The 16,428-nt window shown below is 34.2% G+C and overlaps 1 protein-coding gene across 2 annotated transcripts in view; it reads right to left on the bottom strand.

Annotated features, from left to right (window-relative positions):
• LOC112054701 (neuroligin-4, Y-linked-like) overlaps positions 1-16,428 on the bottom strand; it is a 111,985-nt gene that overhangs the window by 81,000 nt on the left and 14,557 nt on the right. The gene's annotated exons all lie outside the window — the stretch shown is intronic.

The raw sequence follows: 16,428 nt of genomic DNA, 5'->3' as shown, positions 1-16,428 counted from the left end.
AAAACAATGCCTTGTAAACCCAGTCTTACTGTTGCATATAAGTACATTAGATTTCTTTCAAGAAAATGTAACATATAAAGCCTCCTAAGAATTTATGTTACCTTAGTATTTAGAGATTATGATTTCGAAAAATAAAAAAAAACATTGTAGTGTGTGTATTATTCAACTTCTTATAGCTTAGCACGTTCGTGGATGACACTCCCATAATATGTGGGCAACGGGGGGAAAGACTGCGTGGGTGTGAAATCGTGCGTGCGCGGAGCGAGGAAGTGATGTGCTCCAGTCGTGGGTTTTTCATTCATCGCTACACGGTACACGCCCCCCGGCCCATGCGGGCCATCGGGAGTGTTAAGAACGAATTTCCCAAGCTATAATACTCTCTGTTACCCTGGTAATTTATTTAGTGCTCTTGGGTTAAGCGACGATTTTTGCCAGTTCAGTCTACTTAAGCCGCACAAAAAAACTTCACCCAAAAAAAAAAATATATCTAAATATACGATATATATAAATATACGATCTTACAAAAAAAGTCAAAACATACCACATTAATATGAGGAAAAATGGCCGCCATAAATAGAAGCTAATGAATTCCCAGTAGGCACGAGTAATAACGAAACATCATAAACACAAAAACACACAAAACTCATAACATAAACCGTGTTCCCTATACATATTCAATAGACGGTAACAATAACGCGTGGTTTTAGGAGATAACAAAAAGAGATACGGGAGTTGGTAATACGCCAAACCTTTTATGGGCCCGCGTTGTAATCGTAAAAATTACGTGAGCTTATAACGCCGCAGACTCTGTTGTATTGTAAATCAATAAAATAAAAAATATTTTAAAACAAAAATACAGCATATAAAAAATAAATGAATTTGTAGTGTCAATGTATGAATGATATGACGTCGCTCGATCTCGTGTTGGCTCGTGCCGACGCTAGGTGGCGCAACTTGTTTCCGTAAAGAGTACTGATTTAGAGAGGGGTAGCGATTGGTTGGCGGAAACGACTCGCGATCTATGGTGCTCGTCGTACGGTGGCTTCAGTATGCTCGTGGAGTTCGAGCCGTTCACATTTCTTGTCGTGTAATTCTTTATGAATTACTTGGGATAGGCGGGGAGAGAGACTTGAAAAGGGGAGTATTTTTTAGCTGTCAAAGACGTCTTTAAACCTACACACAACGTTTACTAGTGCGTGACTCCCCTCAAGGTCATTCTCTGTCATTCTAGGGTCTTATTTTCGTTACAGTTTGGTCTATTAATTAATTTGTCCTGACAAATATTGTGAAATCTTTGTTCATCATTGGTTTCCTTATGTTTTTTTAATCCACTTTTGCTAAAATGTCCAGCAGTGTACATCCATCGGTAGTTAATGGTGATGAATGAAGATGATAAATCATGACTCCTATGAAAACCACTACTAGTCGAATAAAAAAATACGTGCTTCATAGAAACAGTCATCATCAATTATTAATAATAATAATAAAAATTATTTGCAAGACCTACAATCACGTTGCTGCTCTCGTGTAGTTAGCAAGCGTATGTAGATAATAATTAATAATCTCTACCAAATGTTGATTATAACGACTGGCATTAAATGAAAAACGAAGGTGTACTACCACTGACTCCCCAAATTTATTGTAAAAAAAGTAAAACCAAACGTGTTCAGCTTCAAAACAGTACATTACAGTAATCGCTACGTAAGTTTTTGTCCGGAAAGCGCTTGAAAAATGCTCGTCGAGCTGATCGAAGTACGTTGCTAACGATCTTCATTTTACTAATGGCGTCCACTTTTTTGGCGTACGACGTCGATAGATTTTATTATCGCAGCGGAGAGGGTAAAGTGAATTCCCTCTAACTAGTTAATTTATTAGGGGCCCAGATTTATACACTGTACCGGATTAATTCATGTAGTTTAATGTATTCCGAGTGAATAACTATTTTATGTTACAAGTTTGGATAGTATTTAATAATAGTAACTATTTAGTAATCGATAGGAAGTGTAGAGTGAGAATTTTGTATGACATGCTTATGTAAAGGGTTAAAATATGTAAGGACTTTAATAGTTCTTTCATTATTTGTGTTTTTCAGATAGCATAGGTACAGTGACAGTTGCCTGTCAGACGTTAGTAATACGTACTAGTATCGTGAATTGCGGCAAACTTTCAAGAGTGAAACGAACTGTCACTCGCACCATCCTACATGAAACGAACTTGTATATGTACTTTTTTGATTCAAAGTAGAATCTTGTACCTCAGGTTAAGTAAACAATGTCGTTGCACGCTATAAGCTCTTTTTATCAGATTTACGTTAATTATTCTCACTTTAGAAGATCCCGTAAAACTGCAAAAAAATCAACAATGTGAAAATTATTCCACGCGATAGCGATTTAATTCTGCTCTTTCACAAGCCTATAACTGCTATTAAATTACTAAAACTATAAGAAATTATAGTGCTCTAAATTAAAATATCCTGCTAATAATAGAAACGCGAAAGTTTGTATGGATAAACATCCATTTGGATGTTTGTTGCAGGCTGCTTTTTATCCCGAAAAAATCCATAGTTTCCCAAGATTTGCGAAAACTGATGATTTTGATGATATGAATGTTTGTTACTCTTTCACGCCTCAACTACTGAACCGAATTAGCTGAATGTGGTATAAAGATATATTATAGCCTGGATTAACACATAGGCTACTTTTTATCCCAAAAAAATCCATGGTTCCCGAGGGATTTGTGAAAAACTAAATTCCACGCGGAAGAAGTCGCGGGCGTCCGTTACTAATAAACATAATATTATTAAAAATAATGCGGGAAGTCTTACCTCAATAATAAGAAGATTACAGCATCATTCGGATCCAATTACGCCACAAGTAAAAAATGAAAGCTGGAAATCACAATGAAAGGAGCCTCGACAGATTTCTTAAAAAGGAGATCTTGGAGAAAATATTTGCGGTGTAACAGATATTTCAGAGGAAACCTTGCAAGAGATCACGGATAAAAGATATTTGTGAAATATAGTTACAGTCATCCTATTTGCATAAGAATATTTGCCGATGTGATAACGTTTGATAAAATTGGAAGACCAATATGATCGAAGAGACAGTCAATAATATTAACTACTAAAAATGTATTTTTATGTTTTACCGAATCAACACCTAGACGGAAATGATAAGAGGACCGTTGTTCTACGAACACCTCGTTTTCTTGTGGGGAATGCGGTAAAAATTATCGTTCGATATTTGGCTTTTAAAGGCATTATTAGGCGCTTCCCAAAAGACGTTATCATAGAAGTAATGATAATCAAATTCTTAAAAATTGACGAGGTAATCCTAGATACTGCGAGTAAAAATACTTAAGGTAGCTCCTTGGCCTCCTTATGACAACTAGAAAAATATGCAGGTATTGTGAAAGTTATTTAAACAATTTAATATTACCTACAAGAAGATTTCATTGAAGGAAATAACTCTAAATCTATTGGTGTTACAAAATTTAATTTTGTTGTTTATTATATTTATATTTACTCGATAAGAGTACCTTATATTTGAAAGGAATGTACCTAATTGGCAATTCTGTATGACCTACTTTTGGGCAAACTAAGTCAAAATGTATGTATAGATGTTCTTGTTTGATGACTGAGTTTTTGATGACCTCCTCTTCCTAACACGTACATCAATATTTCTGGTTTAAGATCTTTATTTTCTCAAAAGAATTACATAAAATTTGCTTATATGAGAAATACAATTAACTCACTAAGGTAATTCACGTGTGTACATACTAATTAGACTTAAATCCTACATACAATAAATCAAAATAAATAATTGCTAAAAAAAAAAGAAAACAAAAAAGAATGCGGGTAGATTTTAAATTACATGTTTGTAACCGGCTTCTTACGTAGTATACTTGACTAGTTTTAATAAAACAAAGATTATAGCTTACTGGATGCGGCATGTGTTACAATGACATGTTATTCAATAAATAAAATTTTAATTTCTTTTTGTAAATAAACATAGATTTAGCTTCTTTGATATCAGATGGTAATTTATTGTAGATCTGTGCTCCTTCAAATATAATATTTTTGTTACCATAGCTAGTACGAGGTTTGTGACTTAGTAAAAGGTGATTTGCTCGGCGAAATGCTCGTTTTTGTACTTGAATTTTTTTCGTAAAAGTGATTTTTGAGTGTAGATCTTTATTTAGTATTTTCCGATATTTGTTACTATCCATCTGTTTTTTACTGTTACTTAATAGTTATACAACTTAAAATGTTTTTTACTGTTACTTAATAGTTATACAACTTATAAGCCACGTCCTACAAATTGCGTAGTACGTATCTCGTCCATGCGCTCAGAAATTTTCATTAACTAGTAACCCTGTTAGCTACAACAACCAACAATTTTCGTAAATATTAAAGTCTCTATATGATGCAGCTACTCACGGAAAATTAACTTCAGAATAATCAATTGTAAAAATGCTTCTTAGATCCTGGACTATACAGGTATCAGAGGCTAAACAAAACCGGTCACCATCTCTAAGACTATTATTCATGTTAGTTCTACAACGTTTCGTAAAAAACAGACAGCAAAATGTTTGTATTCATAAATCGTGGAATATCTATCGTCGGCGACGCCTGCGGAAGGCCTTTATGATCCGTTACGTTCGGATCCAAGCGTATATTGATTTACCTACTGGTGAAGAAAACTGTGACTTTTACGTGTTACTTTCCGGTGTTAGTTTTGCATAGATACATTGACATTGAGTCACTGTTCGTTATGTTTGGATCAAAGCGTACTTTGATTTACCTACTGGTATGGAGTTACTTTTACTAGCTACTTCCCGCTATTAGATTTATTATGGTTACGGTGCAATGACTTGTATAACATATATTACAGACTTTTCACTATCATCATCATTATTAACATTATCAGAATGAAAGGAGTTAGTTAGATAATAGTCCACCACGCTGGCCCAATGCAAAATGGCAGACTTGACACACGCACGAAATTAAGAAAATTTTCTGGTATGCAGGTTTTCTCACGATGTTTTTCTTTCACCGTTTGAGATACGTGATATTTTTTAAAATGCACACAACTGAAAAGTTGGAGGTGCATGCTCTGGATCTTATTCGAACCTCCCAAATCGGAGGCAGAGGTCATATCCACTGGGCTATCACGGCTCATTACTATAATAGACTTTTCACATTATGATTATTAATAATAAACGTTAAAGTTTTTCAGTTTTACTGCGTGTTATAATTTGATGAAAAATATAAATGTTCGTGCTTATTTCTACAATTATTTAAATGTAAAGAAATTTTTTTTTGTGGTACCTACCGTGTCTATGTTTAGTAGGATTGGTGACATTTTAAATAATTATATCCTGACGAAAATAATTCGATCGTCATCTACCGGATTCATTATTATATCTAAGCAAACTTTATACGTATATGCAATGATGTTAGAAGAAAAGAGGTAAATAAGTTATACGCGGACCGCTAGTGGTACGTTAAAACTATGCTAATTAGCAAACCTGAGCTCAGTCGTCGCACTGTCATCGCGCCGTTGACAACGCCCCTGAAACATTTTTTGTGTGCCAGTTGCAGACATCGAATGTGGTTTATGTAACATACGTCTTTTTTCTTCTAACATCATTGCGCTTATATGTTATTATTATATACGACAACTGACTTCATATATAAATATATATTTATACCTAATATTATCACTACTTGACATTAGTTGTGTTATGTTAATGTGTTCAAAGCACATAACTAGTGCTAAACACATGGAAATTATTGTGATTTCATTGTCTTTCGGGCAATTACATAGGTGAGTTAGTGTTATTACTTATTAGCATAGTCACGTACAAATTAATTGCTTAATCCACAGATAATTTGTGATATATATTAATTAATGTGTACAAAACATTATTATTAATTGACATAGGTATAGAGTTATAACCATTTTGAATAGAAGAACATAGGTTTCAATGGAATAAACTAAGTAGTTGGTTATCTCTTTCCTTCAACATTATTAGCCTATGGACGTCCACTGCTGGACATAGGTCTCTTGTATGGACTTCCAAGCTCCACGATCTGGAACCGCCAAAATTCAGCATCTGCCTCTTACCCTGTTGATACTATCGGTCCACTTAGTGGGAAATTAAAAAAAAATATTCAAAAAATTCAAGTAGGCTCAGTTTACAAGCACTTTTGAAACGTCAGTTGACTATTTGTAAATATTCTACCACCAACAGGAGGAGGAGGGTATAGCACATCACACAACACGGCTTACTCACTGTGTCTAATTGCTTGTTTTTAAAACACCAAGAAAGAGTAATTTCAACGGCTTCAGTCCTATGCTCGGTCGCACCTCCTGGGGCTTTCTGTAACTATTCTGAATGTAAGAAATAGAAGGCGTCTGGCATCTGCGTTTCCTGCTTCCTACAATCTAAACAAATTTAAGGCAAGAGTGAATAGGTACTTTCTAGGCAAGCGTTCTATTCCAGACTTATTGCTACTAGATATATTGCTTGCCATGTGCAAGCCTATTGACCAAAAATTAAAGCAGACAAAAATTCAAAATCCACGCGAACAAATTCATGCGTAACAACTAGTGGAACAAAAAATACAACAAGAAATCAGTGTCCCAATCTTGAAAGCAGCGATGGAGCAAAAAATCGAGTACTAACAGGATGTACAGATTTTTTCGACTCCAGCGACCAGCTGACGGGAATTAATGAATCTATGGACACATGGACATGCCGTTTGACCGTTGACAGGATGTACTAACGATTGGTTCGAAGAAAAAGGCATCTTGATTAGTTCACTTCACGATGGGCATACGTAGAATTTCTAGTACCTACCTACACTGATTTTTGGCTGTATTTTTGTTTACTAGTTATTTAGTTCGCGCAGGTTTAAAATTTTTGTCCTATTTCCATCACATTTAAGGATATTGTATTTATTTTTTTTTAGTTAAAGCCTACTACTGTAGTTTATCTATATGATACCGTAAAGAAATCATATCATTATTGATACTACAAATCAACTGAGATCACCACTGAGCAAAAACAACACAAAAACTTGGACACATATTTGATTTTGTACCTATTTAATACCGTCTATTGGAGTTGATCTATTTGTAATTGTATTTCCTTATTAATGTAGTACAAAAACAAAAATGAAATATTAAATATTAATAACGTAGTTGGAGCTAATTTCTGAATATATGTACTGATTATCCGTTAATTTAGGAAATATAAATGCTAATAACCCTCTAATTACTAGCTTTACCAGAAGTTAATTGGCACTATGATTGAATAGGGCGTTAATTAAAATGATTTTATGCCAGTGCCACGGAATCTGGTGGAAGATTGATTTGACAAGCTGAATTGAAAAATTTGTGGGCCCGATAATTATATTTGATTAATCGACGCGATGCTGTTGTTGCCAATAACCCAACAATAACAAGCTGAATGGAAACTGTTAACATTTATTTTGACGTATCACATAGATAAAGGGAATAAATATTTAATATATCACGGTATGTCCAAAAATTTAAATTCTAAATTAATTTATTTCAAGTAGGGTTTACAAGCAGTTACTATTTGTAAGGATTCTACCACTCGGAAGGTTCGGAAGGCAGGTTCTGCTGAGAAGAAACCGGCAAGAAACTCAACAGTTGCTCTTTTTAAAAAAATCATACAATATTATAATTTACAATAGATGACAACTTCTTACAGTTTTACTTCCTGTGTGAAGGTGGAAGCTGATCCAACGCTCCCCAAGCTTCTTTATCATTAAGGAACTGTCCTATTTCAAAGACCCATGACAGGTGCAGGCTTGTCTCCTTACATGAGAGGGAATATGGATTTTTGACCCATAAAACTCCCCCAATGCTGCTTGCTGGGTTTAGACGATTATTCTCTAACGATCACTATCAGGTTGCAAAAGATAATCGACCATCGACAGATACATCCATCCATCGACCATCGACAGAGACCAGAGACTTAACGTGCTCTCCGAGGTATGGGGTATAACACCGTCAACTTATTAAATTTAGGCTGTGCGAAATTTTACTGAAAATTTCTTGGAAAAAAAAAAGGTTAGTATTTCAAAGTTTGATCCAAGACTGGAACCTAGGACCTCAAGACCTGACGCCGCGTATGCTAGCCACGTTAGCATACGTGGTATTGTGTTAGGAATTGGTCCAAACCAACGAGGCAGTTTGCACGCTAACGCTAACGCTCCTGTCTACATACCATTTTACTATCTTTTAGGGACACTACCGGATTCTCTTTATTTGCATGTCAAAATTACTTTCAAAACATGTTCGCTGGGGCCACGTCCTATTCGCTTCTCTGCGTCAGGCAAACCAAGTTGGTGCCTCATGCGATTTAATTTTTAGTATTATTTGATTATTTCAGAAGAAAGAAGAAACAAACAGACAAAATTAATTCTTGTAGAATTTATTTTTATCTCTGTCTTATCCGTTTGTTGTTGTTTTCTTTTTAACCGACTTCCAAAAAGGAGGAGGTTCTACGTTCGACTGTTAAAAATTCTTTGTTTCCTTTTGAAAGTTTTGATTCCAGGGTGGCATTCTGGAGAAATCGAGGGGAACTTTCGAAAATCGTAGAAACAGCTAGTGCGTTTGTTAGTGTTTCCTTAAGGTATTTTATTTCTTTTCTTCTCAATAAATTAAAAATATCGTGCATATATACGCTGAACGGGCAGTATATTTAATTATTTAGCAATAATCATTATGACATGTATTATTAAACAGCATATTATTTGAATACGCGGGATAACGCTAAGTATCTTGCTCGACGAATTTCCAGCCATAAATTTATTATTAACTCCCCAAAGAGATTGTATTTATTCGGGACTCCGGTTTTGATAGAATTAATAAAACGCCACCGCAAAAACGGGGCCCCGATGGAGCGGATAAATTAAAATTTAAAAGTCATTTATTCGGCTTAGATGTAATACAAAAGGGCTTTATTTAAAACTGACCCGTTTCGCTCGGAGCGTTTTGTCCGACCACTTCGATTCGGGGATATAAAAAAAATGTATTTGTTTGCGGTTTTACGACATATTCGTGGATTAACAGGTTTTACATGTTACGTACCCATGCAAATTTTATAAAAAAAAAAACATAGAAGAAAATTCTATTTTGGTTAAATAAAATTTCTATTTTAACCTACCAAAACGCACACGTTAATTCGATTTGGTTGTGTTTTTCGATTTACTTTTTAACAATGGACGAGTTTTGGTAATTATCGAGTTTTGTTACTATTTTACAATCAAAAGAGTTTATAAGTGACTAGCGGAAGCCCACGACTTCGTACGCGTAAAACTCGATACGATGCCGTGTAGAAACCGAAGGGGGTGTGGATTTTCATCCTCCTCCTAACAAGTTAGCCCGCTTCCATCTTAGACTGCATTATCAATTGCTATCAGGTGAGATTGTAGTCAAGGGCTAACTTGTAAAAGAATAAAAAAAAAAAACTCGATGTGAACTTTCAACTAACCCTACCCTACCCTACCCCTACCCTACCCTACCCCTACCCCTTTTTAATTTTCTGTCATAAAAACCTTCCAATAACAAACACATAAAAAAAAAAGTGAAATCGGTCCAGCCGTTCACGCGTGATGGTGTGACCCAGGGATATGTGGATTCATTTTTATATATATAGATAAAGCGATATGTCATCTCATCTTAAGCTTGAGGCCCGTCCAAAATAAACAGACCTCAGTTCTAATGTTCTATTGTTCTAACGGCAAGTGACGTGGTAACAAAGACCAGTCCGACCTAATTACGAGCACCTAGAGAGACTTCGCTCGATACGGGCTAGTTATTTGTTTTGCTGATTCCAACTAAATTATAACGATCGAACTAATTGGCAACTCAGGTCGAACAGTGTTTTATTCCATTGTCTAACTGACCAATTTTAGTTAATTCTGAACTTTTTAAATGAATGGTACACCTTTTCAACCAAACATACAATTTTGGCGAAAATGGGATACGTGGCAGTTGCCGAATATGATTGTATTTGTTAAATAGGTATTTCTCAAGACAGAAATAAAATATTCTATATGCTAATATTAAAGAAGTTTGTGAAGTTTACAGTTAAAAGAGCATTAAAAATTAACAACCAACCCATATTGAAGCAGCGCGGTGGGTCTATGCTCTAAATACATTTTCTATAACAGGGTCTGGTCATGTAGTGGGGTTTTAAAAAGGGTCATGAATCATTACATTCATATTTCGAATATTAGATTACAAACTTTCTATAAATCTTCTACATATAAATCATTCCTTGACATTTAATTACGGAATAACACGAGACACTAACGGTAATCTATGAGTAGTTGTAACGACCGTCGCAACTAATTGATAGTGACTCAATTTACTCTTCAAATAACACAAATTGGGAACTAAAGCCAACCCTGTAATGGGAAGTCAGTAATTAAGACAAAACAGGCCTTTGTTACCCCTTCACTCGATCCACGGAACAATGGGATATGAGGGCTGGCAAGTTGGCATGGAACTTGAGATTCTGTCGTCTTACACACGCGGTGATTATAGAGTACAGGCGACCCTCTTTGGCTTTATACGAGTAGCTTTTCATACATTTTAGTCTATTGGACCATTTGATCCAGTTTTAATACAGTGTTTCCCGACTACTTTGGGGGATTGGTCATAAACAATTTCATCTCCTGTGTGAGCATACAAAGTCAGTTCATGTTATAAATACGAAGTCTGTCTGTTTGGCTTTATTTTTCTTAAATTTGGCATATAAATAAGACGTAAAAGGAGGTAGGTATTGTCATAAAAATTAAACTAAAAGGTTTAAAAAGGGGCATAGATAGCTATCACTAATCTCGAGAAAGAGTTCATAGGTTTCATACATAGCATTGTTTTGCAGCAATTATTATAATATAAATGTTTCTTATTTGAATTGTATTGTTCATACAACATAATGTAACAGTTAGCATCATTATTTGGCATCTATTTATATTGAAAACAACGACTTTACCACTAACGACCTACGTGGGGGTAAAGATGAGTGCCGAGAGATTATCGTCTGTTTGTCTAAATATTTTAGATCTCTCTTTCGTCCCATCACATTGAAGTTGAGAGCAATATTTCTATCTCTTTCTTTGCGATGAGACGAAAGATAAAGCGATAAATACTTGATCTATTTTTCCAAAAACTCGTATTTTACTATACCGTAAATCATACAAGTGTTCTTTTCTAAAAATAAACATGTAACATCTCATGGATAGTCAGTATAATACTATTTAAGTTACACAAATTGGGAACTAAAGCCAACCCTGTAATAGGAAGTCAGTAATTAAGGCAAAGGGCTTTGTTTCCCCTTCAGTCGATCTCCGGCACAATGTACGTGCGAGTTGAGGCAAGTTTGTATGAACTCGATCTACTGTCGCCTTCGATTAACTTGTGGCACTCAATTGCACAATGCAATGTAATGTGCTAGAAGAGTCTGTACTAATATTATACATGCGAAAGTAAGTCTACATGTCGGTCTGTCTGGTCCCTTTTTACGGCTAAACGGCTTAACCTATCAAGATGAGTTTTAGTATAATGGTAAATGGGACCTTGGAGCAAAAAATAGGATACTTTTTGACTCTAAAATAAAAATAAAAGGGGGTGATTGAGAGTTGCCGTTTTAATAATTTGTTCATAAATAATAAAAAAGTACGAATTTTTAAAGTACAACCCCTAAAGTGGTGAAATAGGGGTTGAAAGTTTACATTGATTTCCACGCGGACGAAATCGCGGGCGTCCGCTAGTCATTGTATAATTTTAAGTAAGTCACGCACTCAACTTCTGAAGAAAGGTTTTGATTTATGTATCTCCCATTCTTTTTATTTATGCAATATAGGCTAGTGCTTGAATATAATTAAGCCTGATGGTAAGCATTAATGCGGTCTAAGTTGTATGTATATTTTGTGGTACTGACACAATCTACCTATACCTTTTTTGTTTTACGCAGATGGAATTTTGTAATTAATTTAATTTGTATTTTTTTTTAGCATAAAGTGCCAGAAGCATTTAAAATTTTATGAGCGTTTGCGTGTGATATGAGTAGGTAGTATCTCTTGAGATTAGTGCCCTTTATTTACATGATAGCCAAATAAATGCTTCGTTGACCGAGCTTCGATTAATGTTTTTTTTTGTGAAATTATATTTCTTTTGATGGTGTTTAAACATATTAATTTCTGAGTAGTATAATCTGGTATTTAACGAAATTTATATTGTAGCTACAAATATAGACTTTACTAAATTAAAATAGAATATTCCAGGGCTAATAAATACCCGATTCGAATTTCTCAACCCTTTTGTTAAAAGGTACTCGTAAAACTAAACAAAACAGTTTAAACTCAACTATAGACTTTTGAACAAGACCTTGTTTTTGTTGAAAAAGAAGGAATTCCAAACTAAGAGTGCCTTACACAATCAACAAGGGAACTAGTCTCGTAATAAGAAATCTGTAATTAAGTCGGATGGGCCTGTTAACCCTTCGCCGATCGCTGGGACAATGGGTTGAACTAAAGCAATTTTAGGTAGAACTCGACCTCCGAGCGACAAATCTCGACTGACAGTCGCTATTTGCGAAGATTTATTCAATCACGCCCAAGTGGGAGTGAAAACAACTTATAATGTGAATAGATAAACTTCTTTGAACTGGCGTTCTTGTTTTGCGAACTCCATAACTTTGCCGGAAATTGGACCTTTTTTCAATGTAATAGTATTAATCAGTAGAATTAGCTCTTTGTTTAAAATTCAAAATTCATTTATTTCAATTAGGCTTAGTTTACAAGCACTTTTGATACGTCAAGTTATAATTTAATTTAATGGTGGTAAGTTAATTAAAGTAAAGGAGATGGTCCAAAATTGTATGGAACCATTGATCAGTGATTGTAGCCGGGCGGAAATAAAAGACAATATTATTTTGGATTATAAAAATCTACGAGTTTACTTTAATTCTTTCAAAATAATTTTCTCCCAAGAAATGCAACATTATTATGGGTAATAATGGCGGATTGATGCATTTTCCATGCAGTAGTCGATTTGACAATCGATTATTCTTCGGATGTCTTAACTCTCATGTAATGAGAGTTTAATCCCTTAAATATTAGCGGTAGGTCTCTCTGAAGGTCAACCATTTCAGGGTGGCAAAATGAGTAAATCACCACCATCCCTTACCCGGATACGGCTTAGACGTGATTTGTCAACAGCCAGTTAACTTCGATTGAAAATAATTATGTTTAAGTACCTATTCCGTTTTCTTAAAGTAGGAAGTTAAGTAGTCGAAGTTTAAAAGTAGGAAGTAAGAAAGGGTATACAAAGGTCCAGAGAAAAAGTTTTAGAAATTAAGTTATTCAAATAAAAAATAAAACTATAGAGGAAAGTTAAATTTATTAATTATTTAATTTTATACCAGTATGTTCTTTAAACTATAATAAATATTAAAAAAAAAATATTTGTCATATTTTTTTAAATATAACCAATATTCCCATTTCCCTCCAATTAGTCGGGAAATACTGTACCAACCAACCATATAACAACGGGGGTGGGAGTCGAACCACCACTCGGTGATAAGTAAGACCACTTTTACCGTTGAGCTATTGAGGCTATAAATAAATTAGTTGGGAGGTATTTCATTACCCAATGTATACTCGTAAGGTTTAACTGTAACGTCAGCAATTTATTACTAGGTTAAGACCCTTCATTTATAAGTTAATATAATTATTTCTCAAAAGATACATTTTTCATTTTATAAAAGCAACAGTTAACGCCGCCGTTCTTGTAGGAATATGGAGATAAAATATAAGCTATAACATTCCTCGATAAATGGGCTATCTAACACTGAAAGCATCTTTCAAATCGGATCAGAAGTTTCTGAGATTAGCGCGTTCAAACAAACAAACTCTTCAGATTTATAATATTAGTATAGATTATAAAATCTACACACGAACACGTACTTTAAAATAATATTTCATAATACAAATTGATCAGTGTAAAATAATGAACGGTACTTTTGACCTCAAACTTTACCGTTATCATAATGATGGTTCACTGATATTGACAACCCTTTCACTGAAGCGAAATTGAATAAATCACCCCAAATCACCTCGTACTCTGATAGATTCGAGTGTCAGACAGGATTTATGGGTTAATAATGGTGTTCTGCCCCAAACTACTTCAGTTGCTAAGACCTATTGTGCCGGTAATAAGCGACGGGTTAACAAAGGTTGAACTGTTTAGAGTTGCTTTATTAGTGTAATTTCAACAACAGAGGTAAGGTTTAAACACCACCATTGTAATTAATGAAAATTTTGTCACATACTCAGATAAGCTTATTACAAACAATTTTAATACGTTCATATATGTATACTATAAGTAGGTATGGTCGTATATGCTCACCAAATATGTATGTTATTTTTTATTTCGTTTGAGTCTTTCCTTGTGAAAATCGGGTCATTATTAATTTTAGTCGAGTCAAATAGTTGTTGGTTGTATTTTGTTGGTCGGTGGGTAAAGTTGATTGAATTAGACCTGATTTAAGAAAAGATATCCATGCTATAGTAAACAGAGAAATTATAATTAGAATAAAATATAGATTTAGTGATCAGTGGTCACCCTTAGCTGTACCAGACGCTACAACTACTAGCACAAGTTAATTAAATAATATTCCCACTAAAACTTACACAAATTAAAACTAAAACTTTCAACACACAACAATATCGATGATGATGTAAAACGTTCAATGTTGAAAACAAATTATGATTATCTCTGTACTACCACGTGACTATAAAATCGGTCACAGCACTTTCATAAAAACATAAATATTCAACCGTTTCAAGGGAAAAATTTCAATCAAAAGATTTTCCGTTAATTAATATTTTTTTATAAAAGTTTAAAAGAATTCTCCAAGAGAAGCTTTGAGGAAAATTCAGGGATAATTCGGGAAAATAAAAGGCAAGCTTTCTTATAATACGGGGGGATCAATTGTCCATCAGGCACGCTTAGAGAAAATATCCAAGTTCCAGGTGTCTAAAACGATTCATCTATGATGAGTGATGACATCTGTGGTTATGTCAACTTTTGACATAACCTTCTCTTTTGTCTGTGGAAAAATGATTTTGTAAAAAATTAATGGAGGATTTTTATACGAGTTTATAAAACGTGATTGATTACTAGTAAAATTACTTGTGTACACAGTGTAATAACAATAAAAGAGTGTAGTGCTAAACGAGTTTTTATTTAACATTAACATTTATAACATGGTGCCGAAACCCGGGAGAAAAAGTATGTTTGGAAATCTTTTAACTACAATAAAGTCTTTGAAAAGTTCGACATCTTGATTTTGAAAAGGATCGCGTATAGAAAACGTGTGAACATTACGTCGAACTTTAGAAATTGTGTTCTAAAACTTCATTTCAGTGGACTATAACTGTAGTAAGTTCGAATTATTTTTATTAAACAATAAGAAGATTAATATTTCTGAACATTCTAGAACGCTAAATAGTTTGGACATTTATTTTACTGTGACACATAACCTACAAAAAACGTGAACATTTCATTGAACTTTTGAAACAAAGTGTGTATAAATATAGACTTTTAACTTGAACTTTAGGCCTGCATTTACTACTATTACCTGCCTATTTTGAAATACTTGTCAGTGCAGTTGAACTATTCACAAATATCATAGTAGTATATGTCAATACTTTGAAAAAGTTTATTACCTAAACAAAATGGAGTTGGCAAGTTTAATTAAAGGACAACAGGAATTGTTTGAACAGTTAAAAAAGGCAGAACGCAATTTTAGAAAATCTAATCAAGAGATAAGGTCTAAACACACATATTTGACATCTAGATTGGAAGCTTTAAATAAATTAGAACAAATATTTAATCAAACACATTTGGAGATATGTGCAAAAGTTACTGCGGAGCAATTAGTACAGTCATCTTACTTTAAGGACGATTTACAGGATAGTTTTCAGGAATCATTCTTGTTATACAAAGCTGTGCTTATGGATCACATTGCACTGGTTAACGCCCCCAATCACAAAGCGTGCAATCATGAGAAATCAATCACTAGCAGCTACAGTTCAGACATAAAGTTACCTAGGATTGAACTTCCAAAATTTTCAGGTCATTACACTGAGTGGCAAACCTTCTTTGATATGTTTGTGTCGCTAATCCATGAAAATGTAACATTGACAGATGTACAAAAGCTCCATTACTTAAAATCAAATTTAACAGGAGAACCTGAGATGTTATTGAGAAACTTCCAAACTACAGCCGCAAACTACATAGAAGCATGGGAACTTTTGACCAAACGCTACAGTAACAAAAGGTACAACTGTAATGCTATTATGAAAACATTATTTGG

Source organism: Bicyclus anynana, chromosome 4 (genome assembly GCF_947172395.1).
Source record: "Bicyclus anynana chromosome 4, ilBicAnyn1.1, whole genome shotgun sequence".
NCBI lineage: Eukaryota > Metazoa > Arthropoda > Insecta > Lepidoptera > Nymphalidae > Bicyclus > Bicyclus anynana.
Note: the sequence above shows the minus strand (reverse complement) of the source record. Positions and strands in the feature narration are given on the sequence as shown.